Here is a 13,844-nt window from a genome sequence, read left to right as displayed (position 1 = left end):
TGTCTATTTTAAAACAAAAAACATGCATGACTTAAAGTTAATATAGAAAAATCATATATAAAGATTTTCTCTATGTTAGTGATAAAAACAGAATCCATGCTATCAATGATACATAACTGTTATTTTGTGAAGATAATTGGCTCCCCTGGTAGCTTAGTGGTAAAGAATCCACCTGCCAATGCAGGAGACCTGGGTTCGATCCCTGGGCAGGGAAGATTCCCTCAAGAAAGAAATGGCACTCCACTCCAGTCTTCTTGGACAATCCCATGGACAGAGGAGCCTGGCAGGCTACACTCCAAGGGTTCACAAAGAGTCGGACACGACTTAGTGACTGGACAACAACAACAAAATGTGAAGATATATATGCATGTTACCAATAAATTAAAAGTATTTAGAAAATTTTAAAATAACTACTGGGACTAGGTTCACAAGCTTATGATTTTAAATGTGTTTCCTTTGGTCCTGTCATCTTATTCTCAGTGTTGAGAATAATAAAGCGGGAAGGAGGAAAAGAACTGTGCATTCTCTTTGGGTGTAACGTAAAGATATCCCTTGAATTTACTTTTAAAAATGACACTTTCCACAAGCATTAAAAGTTCTTCATTCTTCTTCCTTGTTTCCTAGTTACAGACATTAGAATTACCATACTAAGAAAGGTAATAAAAACTCCGCTCTAGATAAGGCCAGTAGTCAAATAATTCTGTATCTTTTGGGTTTGCATTTTCACGGGGAAAGCAGTTTAAGTTATCTACAAGAAAATGACCACAAACTATGTGTATACAATAGAGAACAAACTTATTTAGAAGAATAGTTTTTTAAGGGACATTTAAAAATATTGAAACCTGGAATTCAAAGCTTCAGTTCAGTTCAGTTTCAGTTCAGTCACTCAGTCGTGTCCAACTCTGCGACCCCATGAGTCGCAGCATGCCAGGCCTCCCTGTCCATCACCAACTCCCGGAGTTCACTCAGACTCACATCCATCGAGTCAGTGATGCCATCCAGCCATCTCATCCTCTGCCTTCCCCTTCTCCTCCTGCCCCCCCCTCCCCCCCCCAGCATCAGAGTCTTTTCCAAGGAGTCAACTCTTCGCATGAGGTGGCCAAAGTACTGGAGTTTCAGCTTTAGCATTATTCCTTCCAAAGAAATCCCAGGGCTGATCTCCTTCAGAATGGACTGGTTGGATCTCCTTGCAGTCCAAGGGACTCTCAAGAGTCTTCTCCAACACCACAGTTCAAAAGCATCAATTCTTTGGCGCTCAGCCTTCTTCACAGTCCAACTCTCACATCCATACATGACCACGGGAAAAACCATAGCCTTGACTAGCCGGACCTTTGTTGGCAAAGTAATGTCTCTGCTTTAATTTAAAGCTTAAAGAACGTTAAATGAAGTCTTACTTTTTTTTTTTTTTTTTAATTTTCAGAAAGTAAAACTGTTTAAGTGACAAGTCCAGCATCAAGCAACTATTTAGTAAAAATGTTAGAACAAGCGCATGGACTCATCACCCCTGCTACCATGTTTTTTTTTTTACTAAATTTCACTGCTGAATGAGCAGGGCTGCCATCTCTCTCCAAAGGAGGGGTTCCAGCAGGTTCCTAATTTTTCACCCACAGTCTTTGCTGTGGGCTTGGCTGTCACTGTTCTGACCTAGGGGATTGGTAACCCAACCAGGACTTACTCTCTCAGCTTTGACCTCTCCGGATCTGTCAAGGGGCTCTGAGTGGCAAACTGCAGTTTGCAGCCACCTGGCTCAGTGCCCTCTCACAGCCCCAGGGGCTCTTCTGCGCAAGGGTTGGGCCTGGCCCAGGTCCTGGCCGACTGGCAGTAGGTTATGGCTGATAGAAGGCCAGAGAAATGAGTGCTAAACCCTCTTGTGCTGCAGCTTCTGGGGCCTCCAGGCACTGGCAAGCGTGCCTTTGCAGACACACATGACTGGAGATGAAGCCCAGAGATGGAAACTGGAGATGGGGAAACGGGCAGAAACAAGTCTGCCTAGAACAGCCTCAGGCTAAAGAAGAATAAAGCAAGTGGACCATCAGATTAGCAGCTGTTTCAGGGCCATTCTGGAAAGCGGAGGAGGATAAATAAATCATAAAAAAAATATAACCAAACAGTTGCCATCTGCTGCTGTGCCACCACCTGACTGACATTTAATCTGCTGTGTGGCTTTGCTGCCCACGTGTCCACCAGCATCTCTACCTGCGGCTAAACAGTAAAAGCTTTGTCCTTTTGTCATGGTACTTGGAGAGGGGCTGTAAGTACTAATGGTGGGTAGTCTGGGGGAGAAAAAGGACTCCAAGATGGCGACTCCAGAAAGCGGCAACTAGAAACCCCACAGCGGAGAGCCGGCAGACAAAAAGGAAGCGGAGGGCGGGAGTGAGACCTTCTGGCAGGAAAACAGGCCCCCCCTCCGCCCCGAGACAACCCTCGTCACTGATTAGCCTTAAGAGTGCGACCGTTTGCATTCCCTTCCCTAATTGGTGGTGGGTACAAGCCCTATTTTGCATAAGGCTGAACCAATCAGAGAGCTGGAGAATGTAAAAAAACGTGAAGCCAAGCAGGATCATAGCCACCCCTTTGGGGCTGGCCCACCATCACGTCTCCAGGGTGTATTGTGTGCTATTTGTTTAATAAAATTCTACCTGCTTGAGCTACAACTGAGCTGTAACTAGTATGTTGTATCCAATCTTTGTTATAACCAGAGAAGAACAGAGGGAAAGAAATAAACCAACCTGACATTACCATTCTTAACTTAAACCGTGTATAAGTCAACTTGTCTCAGAACTTACACTTTCTCAGAAACCTCATAAAATCCTACTCATTCTTTCAAAAGACTTCTTTACATTGTACCATCTAAGTCTCCCCAGCAAAAAGTGTGGCACCTTTTTCTGGGCCCCTATTCTGTATAGAGAAGTGAAAATTTTATAATTAGTGGCATGAATTGTCTATTCTCAGTAAGTCACTTGAGAACAACCTACAGACTTACTGCTTACTTAACTTCTCAAACTTCTATTTTGGTTTCTGGACAAAGAAAGCTTATATAAGGATCAAGAAAGATACACAAGCAGAGGGCTCCTATCTGACACAACACCAATCAATGCTTATTTATTATCACCATTTACCATCATCACCAACATCATCACCAATACCCTTTATACATCCTTACACTGCATAGGGTTTATATGCACAGCTCATTGTTAACTCTTTACGGAAAATCATATCAAACAGCATAACTACCATAAAATAACTGGACAGTACTTTTAAATCAAGTTGGCAGGCTGTAAGGTAGTTCTCACAATCCCCTGACTCCTGGTATTCATGCTCTTGGGGAATTTCCTGCCCTTGAGCATCGGTGAAACCTGTTACTTGTTTCTTAAAAAATGGGACATGGCGTAGACAGTGAGATATCATTTATAATATTCAGTTTACATAGGACTATAACTTTTAGCTTGCTACAGACTCTCTTCATTGCTTTCTTGGTGAATCAAGTAGCCACACGGGAGAGGTCCACAAAACAAGAAGCTGAGAGTGGCTTCTGGCCTGCAGCTAGCTTGGAAGAGAGGCCCTCTGTCCTACAGACAGCTAGGAACTGAATTCTGTCAAGAACCATGTGAACTTGGGTAGGTCCTTTTCCAGTAGAACCTTCAGATGACACCCAGACTGCAGCCTTGTGAGAGACCTGGGAGCAGAGGCACCTAGCTAAGCCATGCCCAGATTCCAAATCCACAGAAAAAGTGAGATAATAAACTTGGGTAGTCTTAACAAGCTTCAGTTCATCTCAGTTCAGTTCAGTTGCTCAGTCATGTCTGACTCTTTGTGACCCCATGAATCGCAGCACGCCAGGCCTCCCTGTCCAACACCAACTTCTGGAGTTCACTGAGACTCACGTCCATCAAGTCAGTGATGCCATCCAGCCATCTCATCCTCTGTCGTCCCCTTCTCCTCCTGCCCCCAATCCATCCCAGCATCAGAGTCTTTTCCAATGAGTCAACTCTTCGCATGAGGTGGCCAAAGTACTGGACTTTCAGCTTTAGCATCATTCCTTCCAAAGAAATCCCAGAGCTGATCTCCTTCAGAATGGACTGGTTGGATCTCCTTGCAGTCCAAGGGACTCTCAAGAGTCATCTCCAACACCACAGTTCAAAAGCATCAATTCTTCGGTGCTCAGCTTTCTTCACAGTTCAACTCTCGCATCCATACATGACCAGAGGAAAAACCATAGCCTTGACTAGACAGACCTCTGTTGGCAAAGTAATGTCTCTGCCTTTCAATATGCTATCTAGGTTGGTCATAACTTTCCTTCCAAGGAGTAAGCATCTTTTAATTTCATGGCTGCAGCCACCATCTGCAGTGATTTTGGAGCCCCCCAAAATAAAGTCTGACACTGTTTCCACTGTTTTCCCATCTATTTCCCATGAAGTGATGGGACCGGATGCCATGATCTTCGTTTTCTGAATGTTGAGCTTAAAGCCAACTTTTTCACTCTCCACTTTCATTTTCATCAAGAGGCTTTTACAAGCTTACTTTGTGGTAATTTGTTGCATGGCAGTAAGATAACTAATACACCAACATTTCTCCGACTTATTATCCACAAGCCAAAAATCTGTCCTTAATGAAATAAATCTAGGAGGTGTAATGTCAGATTTAACTGCAGCAAGATCAAGAATCTTTTAATCACTAGCTAATATATGCTGTGATTCCACTGGGAGTGGGTAAATGGGAAAAATACACACAGCTCACCCAAAACTGATGTGACCAAGAAAAGTTTTAATAACTTTAAAAACCATTTTTCTTTAATTAATGCTAAATGGGTCACAATTTTTTTAAAAAGTCTTCAGGTTTAGAGAAGCCATAAAAGAAATAGCAATCAAAAGCTGGCTCTGGCTGGCTCAGTGTACAGAGAGACAAGAGCCATCCAACTAATTGGGGGAGATTTGTGGCTCCTTCAAGAAATAATATTATACAAAAATGAAGAAATTTCACTTTCAGTATTTCTCTAGTCTTTTTTGGTCTTTCATCACTCTAAATATACCAAGCATGATATTTTTATGAATAAAATGAATCATACACTTGTGTCTCTCAACAATTCCCAGCTATGAAGATGACCAAACAGTAGTTCTCATTCTTTCCGCTCGTTTCCCCATCACAGCAGTGATGTGCGTCACATGTTACCAGCATCCATGGTGACTGTCAGCGAACTGATAGACTGAATGGGACAGGGCAGTTTGGAGAGAGGAAGGGAAGGGGCAGATTAAAGTCTAACGAACACCTTGCTTGGTGTCACATATGTTAAAAAGAAGGTTTTGAGTTTTGGTTTTGGTTTTGAATGCCTCTCTGAGTTCCAGAAATTCTGTCTTTGGCAATGAAAGGGCAAGTACACAGATGGTAGAATGTTTTACTGCCTTTAATGTTTTTGTTCTAAAGTTTTAGATAACCATTTAGTGCCAGTGGGCAAAAGTGCTAATGATTATTTTGGCATTCCCTGATAGCTCAGTTGGTAAAGAATCCACCTGCAATGCAGCAGACCCTGGTTTGATGCCAGGGTCAGGAACATCCCCTGGAGAAGGGATAGGCTACTCCCTCCAGTGATCTTGGGCTTCCCTTGTGGCTCAGCTGGTAAAGAATCTGCCTGCAATGTAGGAGACCTGGGTTCAATCCCTGGGTTGGGAAGATCCCCTGGAGAAAGGAAAGGCTACCCACTCCAGTATTCTGGCCTAGAGAAGTCCATGGACTGTATAGTCCACAGGCTTGCAAAGAGTTGGAAAAGACTGAGTGACTATCACTTTCACTTTTAATGATTCAAGACCAATTTTAAACTTGAATTAAATTTTCCTTTTCTCGGAGGGATATCAAACAGTTTATGTATACCTATTCCCATTGATAAGAGCTGGATAGCAAAATGTATTTATCTATAATTGTCATATTTAGAAGATCACTGATCATAATGACAATCTGAACAACTTGAACACTCTTTGTGCCATTATTTAAAAGATAGAAAAAAGTCATATGATCTCGTAAAATGATTCTGAGACAAATTATTTTTGTCTATAGACTCAACAGAAATGCCAGTGTTAAAATATCAGTCATTCTGATACCCAGGTTGAGTTAATATTACAAGCACAAATCAATGTTCTCATAATTAAAAGAGGGTAATGAGACCTGTACCATCCACTACACAGGACTATAAGAATAAAACAAAATAAGAGTTATGAAATCACTTGATGAACTTTAAAGTGCTGCTATTATTATTATTAGAAACAACAGAGATGGGAATCAATTTCATTTCCTAAGTGCAATCTAATGCCAAGGTCTTCAAATAAAATGTTTCAATGATTCAACCATTAGTCATTCAGTCGTGTCTGACTCTGTGACCCAAGGACTGTAGCCTGCCAGGCTCCTCTGTCCATGGAATTCTCCAGGAAAGAAAACTGGAGCAGGTACCCATTCCCTTCTCCAAGGGATCTTCCTGACCCAGGGACTGAACCCAGGCTCCCACATTGCAAGCAGATTCGTTGCCATCTGAGCCACCAGGGAAGCCCCATGCAACTACCAGTATGCTTCCAAATGTTAAATTTAATATTAAAAAATAAGAATGCTTTCAGACTCTGGAGTCTGCAGCAACTTCTACATTCTTGTTCTAGGCAAAATGATCCTCCTCAGTTTCAACTCTGCACAGGACAGAGGCCCATATCCAAAGCAGACCACAGGCAAGTCACTTACAAAAAAACCTAAAAAACAATTCCTAAAATTTAAGAAGTGACTAAGTTTGCTGTCATAGCTGAGGCTGATACGAAATGTAGGGTATTGATATTTTTATTGGAATGAAGATACATGCACTTGATTTCTCAATGAGCTAAGGAATCTAACATTATCTCAAATCATTTATTTTGACAATCTACACATACTCCTTTTTGAAAATTACAAGTATACTCCTGTATTTACACAAATTTCTGTTGTCTGTATTTCCTCTTAAGATTTTAGAAGACTGGTCAAATGAACTTTGACATCAAGTCTAACTTTCAGAAAACTGCCAGGTCTCAGAATACATTTTATAATGGTTACACATAGTTTTCTTACCAACTACTTTCACTGTTTTACAGAGCAGCAAACCTCTGAAGACCCTTAAAAAAACAGTATGCCATTTTGCATTAAGATTCTATGATAATCTGAAAGCAATTTCTCCAGCAAGATTATCTTCTAAGAGACTACGAACAGTGACAGCGCACAGAAGTAGTCTTCATTCTAGACATTTCGAGGGTTTACTCATTTCTTTACTGAACTGTACACTAAGGTGCAGTGATACGTTTCATTAAGACTTATTTTTCTTGTGATTTGCAAAGTTTTCTCATCTCACAGGTCTCTCCTAATGAAATATTTGACAGAAGCACTCAGATGCTGCTTATGAAGAGATAATGTATAATACTGGTGAATTTTTGGTTGATTAACAAAGTTCAACCTCTTAAAGGAATTAACATGAAGTATAATCTTTTCCTCAAAGAATGGCCCTAGTACTACAAATCTATGATAAAATTTTTTTATCACGGTAATAATTCCCTTTTATTAAATTATCCTAAGTCCCCTTCTCAGGGAAGCACTGTGATAGAGTGATAGTGACATTGTGAATGGCACTGTCATAGAGATATTCTTTAATCTGAAATACAAGCCACAGGAAATTTTTAACATTAATTTGTAAATGGTAAGGAAAGCTTAGAGTGGGATTGCAAAAACCACATTGCCTTGCTTTCCCACTGTGCACTGAGCCACAAGCATACCGCTGAGTATACAGCAGGCACTCAGTAAAAATCTGTTGAATGAACTAGTGAATAACAGTCCACATTACATCCTTGTTTAAGAAAGCAAGAAATCATGTTGTATATTTTAGGGGGGAAAAATTAAAAATAAACACATTTTGAACACTTAACCTCTAAACCCAACCTAAGTGTCCATCAACAGATGAATAGATAAAGATGTCATACTCACACAAACACACACAATGGAATATAACTCAGCTATAAAAAAGAATGAAATGTTGCCAACTGCATCAACATGGATGGAGTTGGAGGGTATTACGCTAAGTGAATTAAGTCAGACAAAGAAAGACAAATACTGTACGATATGACTTATATGTGACATGTGGAATTTTAAAACTACCACAAACTAGTGAACAAAACAAAAAAGAAACACTCATAGGTACAGAGAACAAACGAGGGCTTGCCAGTGGGGGCTGCGAGGAGAGGGGAGACATAAGCTCCTGGGCATAGGGCTGGCTGCAAACACAGTGTGTATAGTAAAGATGTTTTTCTTTTTAATTCTTACAATGCTGTGTTACTTTCTGCCATACAGCAATACACATCAGCTATAACCGTGCATACATTCTCCTCCCTGCCTTCCTGCTCTCCCATCTCATCACAGAGCGGCAGGCTGGCCCCTGTGCTATGCAGCAGCTGCTCTCCATCTCTCCATCTTACACCTGATAGCGTACATGCATTGACGCCACCTCTCCTTTCCTCCCACCCTCGCCCTCCCCCACTGTGTCTGCAAGTCCATTCTCTACATCTGCATCGCCTGCAAACAGGTTCCTTCAACACCATTTTTAGAGATTCCATACATATGCCATCATATACTATATTTGTTTTTCTCCTTCTGTATAACAGGCTCTAGGTTCAGCCACCTCACTAGAACTGAAACACAGAAGCAGCCTAGATGTCCATGAACAGATAAATGGATAAAAAAGAAGATGGGGTATGTAGCAAATATTTTGTAACAACTGTACATGGAATTTAACATTTGAAAATTATATCTTAAAAACATATATGAAGAAAGTCTAATAAAAATTTTTAAACGTTTTTAATTAAAAAATCCTCAACCTAAAGACTGAAGTGACTTAGCAGCAGCAGCAGCAACCCTAAAGATTATAAATAAACATGACATTTATATGAACAGTCTACAAGCCACACACTGTCTTTAAATGACTTACAGTATCAACTGCTTTAATTCTTATAATTTAGTATCACCATCGTTAGCTTCACTTTCAAACAGATTAAGGCAGAGAACTCGAGTAACTCACAATTTGTAAACAGCAGGGACAGGATTCAAACTCAGGCATCTGACTGCAGAATCTGCACCCTAACCATTCTGGAATATTTGTCTTTATTTTGTTTCTTGATGTGGGTTTATTCATGTCCATGGAAAGAGTCTTCTCTGTCCGACCCAACATTTTAATTAGTACTTCTGTTACAGCTCCATCTGCCCTGCAGTTGTGTACTGTTTCTTTCCAGCCCTTGGAAAAGGTAAGATTTGAACAAGAGACTCCTCCCACTGGTGGGGGTGGGGGCGGTATCAAGGGCATCTTTAACCTAGTACTGCTTGCTCCTTGGAAGGAAAGTTATGACCAACCTAGACAGCATATTAAAAAGCAGAGACATTACTTTGCCAACAAAGTTCTGTCTAGTCAAGGCTATGGTTTTTCCAGTAGTCATGTATGGATGAGAGAGTTGGACTGTAAAGAAAGCTGAGTGCTGAAGAATTGATGCTTTTGAACTGTGGTGTTGGAGAAGACTCTTGAGAGTCCCTTGGACTGCAAAGAGATCCAACCAGTCCATCCTAAAGGAGATCAGTCCTGGGTGTTCATTGGAAGGACTGATGCTGAAGCTGAAACTCCAATACTTTGGCCATCTGATGCAAAGAGCTGACTCATTTGAAAAGATTGAGGGCAGGAGGAGAAGGGGATGACAGAGGATGAGATGGTTGGATGGCATCACCGACTCAATGGACATGAGTTTGGGTGGACTCTGGAAGTTGGTGATGGACAGGGAGGCCTGGCGTGCTGCGGTTCATAGAGTCGCAAAGAGTTGGACACGACTGAGCGACTGAACTGAACTGAACTGCTGAGTTGTTATTAAAGGGGAACATCGTTCAAATCAATTCAGCCTTTGTTTGTCCACAGGGCTTCTCAATGCTTTAATTTATCCCAGGAATATAATGAAAGAAAGTAGCTCCTTCTAATTCATAAATCACCAAGCCTTTATTCCAATTTATATTTCCAACAAGCCTTTCTACGAGTCTGCTGTGAGCTATGTTCTTTGTGCTGTTTCTTTCAGTTTCCTCAAGACACATGTCCGAGTTCCAGTGTTTAGTATGGAATGGTCTCACTGTTCAGCTGATTCAGGTCATCAGGTTGCCAAAGGTTACTTTGACCTGGATATCTGGTTAGCACTTGTACCTTCTCATGTATTTGGGGGCTAAGACCATCCACACATGTGCTAAGTTATCAATAGCCTGTTGGAAACTACACTAGGGCTGTAGAGACACTGGTTATAATAATACTTGGCCTGGTTCAGTTGCTCAGTCGTGTCCAACTCTTTGCAACCCCATGGACTGCAGCACGCCAGGCCTCCCTGTCCTTCACCATCTCCCAGAGTTTGCTCAAACTCAGGTCCATTAAGTCAGTGGTGCCATCCAATCATCTCATCCTCTGTCATCCCCTCCTCCTCCTGCCTTCAACGTTTCCCAGCATAAGGGTCTTTTCCAATGAGTCAGCTCTTCACATCAGGTGGCCACAGTATTGGAGCTTCGGCATCATCCTTCTAATGAACATTCAGGATTGATTTCCTTTGGATGGACTGCTTGGATCTCCCTGCAGCCCAATATTAATAATAACTTAACACAACACTTGCCAAGTAACAGGCATGATGCTCACTTGGGTTTTCACCTCTGGGCCAAAGAATATACATTTTGAAATGAGGGGAGTTTGGACTAGATAATGAGGGGTTCCTTCAAAATCCAGAGAAAAATCTAAAATAAAAAATTTCTGTAAATGTGAATGTCAGGTTTTCCTTTTTAATTATACAATTACAACAGATTTCAACCTTCCCCTTAGAGTTATCTTTATTCTGAAAAACAAAAAGAACAAAACTTTCTCAGTGATATGATTCAGTCAAAAGCTAGATGATGACTTCAACAAAAACACCATACTCTGCTTCCAATTCTGTCACCAAATACTTGCATATCATATTTATTTTGTATTGTTCTTATAATCTTCGTATTAGTGATTCTCATTAGATGCTCATAACTTATTTTAAGTATGTGGAGAGCTGACTGGTAACTTTTCAGAATCTTCCAACTTTTCTCATGCCCTGTTGTCCCATTCTCTTGCTGAGGGCACTCAATTTAGCCAATTCATTGACCTCTCTCACCCACTGCCCATCAGTTCACGATTTCCATTCTCTTGCTGAGAGCACTCAATTTAGCCCATTCATTGACCTCTCTCACCCACTGCCCATCAGTTCACGATTCTGGGCTGGTCCTCAGCACTCTTTTTCCATACTTAGGATGGGCTGTTTGTTGTTTCACTCAACTGATTTCTTTAGCTGACACTTCTACTTCAAAACTAGAAGAAACACTTCAATTTGCCTTTCATATCAGTTATCTTTTCAGATTAAAAATTAGAATGTCAAATAACTTGACAGATATGTACTAGACAGATGCTCCATTTTTAAAGTTTGAACTTCTGAAAAAGGTTACACTATCTCAGATCTGCAGCCTTGATTACACACAACAAGGTTATCTTATGCATACAGACATGCATGCATGCTCAGTTGTGTCCGACTCTTTGTGACTCCATGGACTGTAGCCCGCCAGGCCTCTCTGTCCATGGGATTTTCCAGGCAAGAATACTGGAGTGGGTTGCCATTTCCTCCTCCATATTTAAAGTATGTGATAAAATTAACATACCTTTCCAGACATGTAACTGAATTTCCTCAGCAAATTAGCTCTTAATTGCTTTTTTTAAAAAATTTTTTAATTGTCTAGTAGTTTATTCCAGAGAAGGCAATGGCAAGCCACTCCAGTACTCTTGCCTAGAAAATCTCATGGACGGAGGAGCCTGGAAGGCTGCAGTCCATGGGGTCGCTACTAGTTGGACACGACTGAGCGACTTCACTTTCACTTTTCACTCACACATTGGAGAAGGAAATGGCAATCCACTCCATTGTTCTTGCCTGGAGAATCCCAGGGATGGCGGAGCCTGGTGGGCTGCCGTCTATGGGGTCACACAGAGTCGGACACGACTGAAGCGACTTAGCAGCAGCAGCAGTACTTTATTCTTTCATTAAAATGCAAAGAAGGCCTGAGCTTTCTATGATTATCTATTGTAATGGAAGAAACCATTCAAGGTGAGAAGGGAATTATTTTTCCAAAATACATATGTTCTTCATTGAATGTTATCTGAATAATTATTATTAAAGTACATATTCATGACCTCCCCTGGAAACCCCTCTTTTGTTCAGCCCTCCCCTACTTCCAGTCACTACTCACCCCCAAGGGGGAATCCCTGTCTTGATATCTAACAGTATTGATTAGCTTTTGTCTGTTTTCACTCTTTATATAAGTGGTGGTGGTTTAGTTGCTAAGTCATGTCTGACTCTTGCGACCCCAGAGACTACAGCCCATCAGGCTCCTTTGTCCTTGGGATTTCTCAGGGATCAAACCTGGGTCTCCTGAGGTCAGTCTCCTATATTGCAGGTGGATTCTTTACCAACCGAGCCACCAGGGAAGCCTTCTATGTAAGTAGAATCTTACAACATGTACTCTTCTGTACTCTCCTGTATCTGGCCTTTTTCCTTTTTATCACTGTGTGTAGTTGTGGGTTGTATATATGAATATGAATGTGCACTATTTCAAAAGTAATAAACCAACACATACAGCATTTTAATAATCTTTAGCAAACAAGAGGAAAGCAAACTAATATTGAACTGATAGTATTAAAGCACAAAAACAATCAAAATCACAAGATTTTCAAGTATGTCTAACCTACAGAATTTACAGTATATCTTGGATTTTTCATAGTAGATGGTAAGCTTTTCTTGCTTCCAGTAAATTTTTAGAAAACATATGCCTTCGCCTGCAATGACTCACTGTCATCCACGATACTAGAATAAATCAGAGTATTGATGCATGTATCAGTCAAGTTTGACTTTGGCTGTATTTTAAAATGCTTCTTGGAAGGCAAAGAGCAGAAGATAAAGGGAGATCCATAAATAAGGGACATCAATGACTTCTACACTTACCTAACGATTATGAAAACTCATGTTCAAGTGTAATCACAGTTGTCTTAAATAGCAAGTGCTGCTGCTGCTGCTGCTGCTAAGTCTCCTCAGTCATGTCTGACTCTGTGCAACCCCACAAACAGCAGCCCACCAGGCTCCCCTGTCCCTGGGATTCTCCAGGCAAGAACACTGGAGTGGGTTGCCATTTCCTTCTCCATAAATAGCAAGTGAGTGCTACCTAATTCTAAATTTCATTACAGTGCTATTCTTGACATCACATAATACTTCCACTCTGGTCATCACTGACAACCCTTAGGGTTCCAGTCATCTCATATGTAGATTTTTAAAAGATATATTGGTGTATTTCAACTCAGTCTGCATTCCTTATCTGACTTGCTGCCAACAAATCTGCCCTCATATTGTACAGAACAAAAAATATTTTGCATATTGAAATCTTTTTGCCCAGCAGGTTTCCATCAAGAGTAGAGAATGAGATGATCAGCCCTATTTGAAGCGTCTGTTCTGCATTTTAAGATGTCTCATTACCTCACATGCATGATTTGGCTAAAAATGAACTAACACTTTTGAATTTTCTCATTTCCATGGAGTTTGAAGCTGCCATTCTTAGCAATCAACCCCTCACCACATTGCTTCAATCTGCTTTATGGTGATTGAACAGAGAGATTTCTCATATATAGAGGAGAATATGCTTATTAATTGCATTTTATATAAGTTTCTCTCTTGTTCCCATTTACAACTTAAAAAATATAGCTAAGTTTTTAGACAATTTTTAGGGCAGCG

At 40.8% G+C, this 13,844-nt stretch overlaps 1 protein-coding gene across 8 annotated transcripts in view; it reads right to left on the bottom strand.

Moving 5' to 3' along the window:
• CDK14 (cyclin dependent kinase 14) overlaps positions 1-13,844 on the bottom strand; it is a 665,059-nt gene that overhangs the window by 313,430 nt on the left and 337,785 nt on the right. The gene's annotated exons all lie outside the window — the stretch shown is intronic.

This window comes from Bos indicus, chromosome 4 (genome assembly GCF_029378745.1).
Source record: "Bos indicus isolate NIAB-ARS_2022 breed Sahiwal x Tharparkar chromosome 4, NIAB-ARS_B.indTharparkar_mat_pri_1.0, whole genome shotgun sequence".
Taxonomy (NCBI): domain Eukaryota; kingdom Metazoa; phylum Chordata; class Mammalia; order Artiodactyla; family Bovidae; genus Bos; species Bos indicus.
The sequence above is the reverse complement of the archived record's forward strand: the minus strand, read 5'-3'. Positions and strand labels throughout refer to the sequence as shown.